Below are 6,770 nucleotides of genomic sequence, written 5' to 3'. Positions count from 1 at the left end.
TTACTTCAGTTTTGTTTTTGTTTAGCTGGAGAAAATTGTGCATGGATACTATGTGCAAATTATCCACCATATCCTTCAGGCCATTAGGTCGGACTCTTACTGGCTTTTTTTTATGTCTCAAATGGAGACATGCAAAGTTCACATTGCATCTTTCTGATGGCTTTGTTACTGTGAATGCATCTCTCATCTTCACCTTTTCAGGGCATCTCAAACACAACAACTTCGTCAGTGAGCCGGGGGAGTCGTACCCTTGATTGGGTGTCTGAGTCGAGTTTGGCCACAGCCTTCATCCTCAGCTCAGTAGATGCATCTATCACTGCAGGGGACTGGGCATCATCTGGTTGACTTAAACTGCTCTTTCCTACAAGGGTCAGCTTAGTATGTCTGTACTGGTCTCTACTGCTCCCATGGCGTTGTAGCCTCAGGATCTCCAGCTTTGATAGAAGAATAGAATAGAATAATTTGTCCCACAAGGGGAAATTTGGGTGTAACAGCAGCAGGAAAGACACATATACAAACAAACAGTACACAAGACACAGAACAGAAACATACACAATTTTTACATATTTACATCAAGGAAAGTAACATAGTGATACAAGCACCATCCTTCTCACGGAAAGTAGGAAAGACTGGACTCGTTATCGTTGATCTATTTATTGAGTTTTTGGTTCCTGTTGTATTTTTTTGCTTTCTAGTTTCTTTCTGCCTTGTTTATGTTGTAGTGCTTTCTATGTTCCCTCCATTTCAACTATTATTAAAATCTGACTTCTGTTTTTTGTTTTTCCCCAACTTCTATCACTGTCGTCATGTTGCTTCTGAATGGAGCAGGCAGTTGTATTCAGAAAGGTTAAAAAGGCTGTACGCCACCTCATCACTAAGAAGGTGACACATCAGGCTAGCTTCTAGACCTTTTAAGACACTCTCGGGTTGATTGTTGTTGTAGTGCAGAGACGGAGATGAATTTATTTCATTTGCGAGTTGTTATCATGGAAACGCTGGTTTGCTGTTGAAGCATAGACGATGCTCTGAGCAAAAGTGCACTGATGCAACACCGAACGACAGTTGCACAGAGACAAGTTTCAGTGAGCTCAACAGTTATCTGGAAATGATGAACTATGTGAAACCTTTTTTTTTCCCTCCTCCTTTGTCAGCTGCTGTCATCATTCACATTTGTACTGTCACACAGCTCAATTAAAGTATGTCAACAGCTGTTAGACAGTTACTGTGAAATTAGCACAGACAGTCATGGTTCTGATTACAATTTATCTTGTAATGACTTTAGTCTGCCTCACTTTTCCCCAAGAGCCTCCAGCGATTTCTCAAATTTGTCAACACGCAGAGTAAAACTCGCAGTTTCTGTTGCAACGAGAGAATTTCCTTTGGGATGAATAAAGCTTTCTCTTTCCTGCTTGGTGTAACACTTTGATAGTCCTCTCACTTTTTTATTTGTTTTGTTTTGTTTTTTAACTGGAATATCTCACTGAACTCTATACATTACTGTGATATTTGGCTCGCTGTCTCCAGAGGATGACTTGTAAAAACTTTTTTCCCAGACTTTTGTTTATGATGAAATCTCAAGAAAACGTATAGCGTAGCATTATTCACATAAGCCTTGGGGAAACGAAAATGAGAAATGCTGAAAGAAAATGCCGGCTTGTACATTTTAAAAATGAACCTGATCAAATTGGGAACGTGTTATATCCTCAAAAGTGTGGTTACCTTCAGATTTAAAATAAGAACAGGGAACAGTTAAAGATAACAGATAACTGCTGGCAGTCTGATGTATGTATGTAGGGACCTGGTGCCAAAGAAAGGAGGTAAGAACTTGGCGTTTTTCCTCTTGTTCCATGTTCTGTTGTCTTCTTCTGAATGACCTACACTCTACTGTGTACATCTTAGTATAAAATCCTGTTATTAAATCTCATAGATATTCTCAGTCCTATGTGTTTTGAAGAGGCAGCTGTGCTTGAACTGAAGGCACCTGGATTTATTTTTAAGGTTTGTTTCATCTTCTTGCCTTCAGCTCGAGCACTTAAACACCATCATGACCTGGATGGATGAGAACCTACACAGATGCTATGTCTCCTGATGGCCACTGGGTGGCATTATAACTACACAATTACAGCAGCCTGTGTGGAAACACGAGCGTGCAGTGCAACTATATGATCAAAAATTTAATGATGATGGACAAAACTGATATGACTTTTGTTTCACTGGGCAAAAAGACATCAGCTGTAAGAGTTTACTATGAGAGTGTGACACCACGTGACTGCAGAGGTTGTGGCTCAGAAGGTAGAGCAGGTTGTCTACCTCCTAAGAAGTGAAAGGCCAGACAGTTGATCCCCGGCTCCAGTCTGCATGTTCATGTATCCTCGAGGAAGATGCTAAACCCTGAGATGCATCTGGGCTACAACTGGGATCATCACGATGATCAGCCCTTACGCGGTTAAAGGCGGGATCTTCTATCATCATCTTTATTGTCACTGAGTATATTAGCAAAATCACATAATAACACATCTCCATTTTTCATCAAACACGCTGCTTTTGCAACACTGATTTGAAATCACCACAAAGTTGCACTTATGAAACTTTACTTGTGAGCTGTTGTTGCTCTAAAAATGTTACACGGTAACACTTCTTGTTTTCCTGTAAGCTCTGGATTTGCTTCATGAAAGGATGTCAACACTCGGTGACGCAACTTCATTGTCACCTTGTCTCCTCATTTGATCCATCAGGAAAAAAGATTATAATATGTAAAATAATAATTTTATTTTGCATTTGAGGATGAAAACGTATTTTATCTCTGAAGAAAGCAACATGCAACAGAAGGTTTAATCTTTGATTTGATATTTCATGTGTACACTTCTAATGGTTTAGTTCTTCTTTGTGTCTTCACCGAGTTTACCGACCACAATTGCAAAGCAGAGGGTGCCGCAATAACGCGCCAACCTCACACACTCCAGACTTACTCAACAGGTTCCGACACAAAGAGGAACAGCAAATGTATTGAAGAGAAATGACATGAACGTTCATATACTTAAACATTCCCTTAAATATATACCAAGTTGACCTTAGAGAGAAAGCTCAGAGTAGGAAGAAGTGAAATCCTCTCTGGCACGGGATGATTTATACAATCCTGTTGAAATTACCAAGAAGAGAATGAACAGAGATGACAAAACCGCCCAATCTGGGCTCTGCCTGCACATTTCTCAAATAGTTTCCTAGCTGAGTCGACCACCGCATCTACTCGCCCTTCTCTGTCCAGCCTCGCTACTCACTCCACTCTCACATTTGGAGGACGTCCCTCACACACAGAGTACCTCGGTGGGAAATTAGCAGAAGCCAAATGAAGGCAGAGACTGACTGCTTAACACCAGTTTTAAAAATCTTTGGATATCACCAGTACTAGAATTAAAATATACATGAGTGCGGCAACAAAGCAGCCATTTTAATTTATATCTGAAGGAATTTGTAAGAATGTGAGAAGTGCATTGTTTACCTTTGTTTTGACCCCCAAACGTCCCCAGGCATCCTGAGGACCTTCTGGAGGTTTCAGGTGGCACCAAATATGATTGAGAGGAGGCTGAAATATGTACATCAACCTTTATTTTAGATTATAGTTTGCATGTCAGGAGGTTATTTTAAATAAAGTTATTCATTTTTATAGTATTAATCTTATGTCAATAAAGTCTATTGTGTCTTTTTGCTTAAGTCCAAGTTTAGTTGACAAGGTTAGCCCATTCTGAGGTACAAGCTTGTAGCTTCTAGTTAATTTCAGAGGCAGCTGCTGAAACCAAGTGCCAGCTGTGGTCTTCTCTTTTTTGGTTATGCTTTGAGTATCTTTAGATTTGGTGAAGAAACCTCAGGTTCATTGGTAATCCAGCCACTTTGGGGCATTCTAACACTGTCATTTACACTCACTGACCCTCTGTTAGCTACACCTGCTCATTCATACAAATATCATGCAGCAGCAACTTAATGCATTCAGGCATTTGGGCCTATCCAAGAAAAAAGGTAATCTAAGTGACTTTAAACGTCGTGTAGTTGTTGTGCCAGACTCATTTGAATATTTCAGAAACTGCTAATCTACTAGGTTTTTTGCACACAACCAGTTTCCCAAGCTGGGACAAGTTTGGGAGTTTATAGAGAATATTCTGATAAAGAGAAAATATCCAGTTAGCAGCAGGTCAGTCCATTCATCCGTCTTCAGTGTTTCTGGGGACGGAAGTCTGTTTCAGCTGTCAAAGGTTGAGAGTTGAGGCAAATCCCGGACAGGATGTCTGTAGCAGGCCTTCAGTGAAAATCCCCATTTGATGCCAGCAGGCAGAGGGTAGAGGACAGACTGCTGTGAGCTGATAGGAAGGCAACAAAAAGGGTCAGAAACTAACTCCATCATCAAAGATGGAACTGTATCCGTGGTTCAAGCTTCTGCTGGTGGTGTAATGGTGTAGACGTAATTTCCTTGACACACTTAGGACCCCTTAGTATCAACTGAGCATGATTTAAACACCAAAGCCTAGCTGAGTATGGTCACTGACCATGTCCATCCTCCTATGACCACAGCATACCTATCTTCCAATGGCTGCTTCCAGCAGGATAACACAACATGTCACAAAAACAGAAATCATATCAAACTGACTTCTTGAACATAAGAATGAGTTAACTGTACTCAAACAGCCACCAGCTCTCCATCCAATAGAGCACCTTTGGGATGTACAAATCTGCCGCCGCTGTGCAAAATTCTGAGAAATGTTTCCAGCATCTTGTTGAATCTATGGCATGAAGAATTATAGCAATTCTGAAAGCAAAAGGGCCGACCCAGCACTAGCAAAGTGTAAATAATAAAGTGGCCGTGAGTGTATATATAAGCCTTTCATATGGCGCTTGGTTCTTTAAAGTTTATCGGCCGCACATCCACGGCCATTTATAATCACCAGCTGAGTTAACATGTATGTCATTGGACTGTGGGAAGAGGGCGAAAGAAACCCACACAGACACAAGCAGGATGTGGTTAGGGTGACACTTACTTGATCTCCCACTTGAGGAGAAATGACAACACACAGGCAGCGTGTACTCTTTGAAACTTGTGGTTTTTTTTATTTGATAATACTGAATACTTTGTCCTTCGCCCGGACTTACACAAAGCATCAAACACATGCACAGTCCTCTATTCACACAAGGAACCCATTTCTCTATACCTTTCTCCGTTTACTCGCTCTCACTCTCACGTTACTCCAGCGCAAGAGGACCTTCGACACTACAGCTAAAGACATCGTAGACAAAGACAGCGAAAACACACGCACGCACACACACTCACAAAAAACAAAAACAAAAAAAAACAACCAAACAAAAAAAGACAGGTATAATAATAACACTGAAAAAAATACAAAGTAATGGAAACTGGAAAGAGTTTACTTTTAAATTATGCCTCTAATACTCCATCATATATATATTTTTTGTTAATGTAGCTTGAGGTTTATAAAACAGCACTGTAAACATTAAGTAACTGCTTTCTAGGACAGCGATAAAGCTTTCATTAATAACTGGAAGGAGCAAGAAAGTCAAAGCTAATATTAAGCGTATAAAGACCTTATTTTTTTATTACTCGTGAAATGAACCGTCTGCAAGAATATATCATGAAAACTGCTGTTTGCATTTACAATCAACAGATAATACAAAGACACTGAAATAACATCCCCGGAGCGCTGTTTTTGTTTCCCTTTCACACATAAAATCTGCAAAAAGATCCCTTTTATCCAAACCTTTCACACATCCACTTTTTTGTTCACTGCAAGTACTACTTTATATGTTATGACAGAGATAGCAAGGGATATGCTCGCGCTTTTTTCTGAATATGAATCACCAAAGCACTCAAAAATGGGCGAAGAATTCTGCACCTGAGGTGGATCTGTCGGTCGGGGCGAACGATAATATCTGTCACATCAGAGTGTTCAGGCTCTTGTCTTTACTGGAACTCATCCTCAAAAAGTGCAAATCTAGTTCTAAAGCAGTAAATAATTATTATTATTATTATCAAGTAACAACAAAAGTATATGCATAGGTTCCTTACAGCTACATAACAAAGAAGAGGGGAGGACGTGAAGAGGAAGAAAGGAGGAGGAAGTGTGAGAAATTTGAGATATTTCTGATTGGCCTCTGGGGCAGTGGAGAGGTGGTGTTTAAATTTAGAGCGCTCATCTTCACGCAGCATAGACTGGTCCAGTGAGGCCAGTGACGGTCGCGAAAATCCCCACCCAAAGAAACCAGAGAAGATCATCGGCCGTGCAAGATGATTCACGATCTTTTTAAAGAAAGCGTGTCGTCGTGTGGGCGTGAAAAAAAGTTCCCGGCGGAGACGATGAGAAAACTGTGAATTAAGAGTGCTCGGAGAGAGAGGGAGACAATCATTTTAAACAAAATGAAATGAAAAAAAATAATAATAATAAAGGCAACTTGGAATTTGGCTTTGGAATAAAGAAAACTGGAGGATGAGGTAATAAAAGCAGGAAGATGATGGATAACCAATGGCTGTCTGAATACTGGGAATTGATTGGTGGAGATCAGAGCTGTTAAAAATTGCTTTGAAGGGGCAGGAAGTGCTCTGTCTCACTGAGAATTTTTATCCTCCTGACGCCAGCCTCAGGAGGAAGTTACATCACTTGACCAGTCTATGTCTCATGATGCTGTTTTGTTGTTTTTACAGAGCTGCTGTGTCTGAGAACAACCCCTGAGCCTCTCCAAACATAAAGAGTGGCAAAGGGTTGTTTTCA

This window comes from Pundamilia nyererei, unplaced genomic scaffold, assembly GCF_000239375.1.
Source record: "Pundamilia nyererei isolate P.nyererei 1_Seehausen unplaced genomic scaffold, PunNye1.0 scaffold00253, whole genome shotgun sequence".
Lineage (NCBI taxonomy): Eukaryota > Metazoa > Chordata > Actinopteri > Cichliformes > Cichlidae > Pundamilia > Pundamilia nyererei.
Note: the sequence above shows the minus strand (reverse complement) of the source record.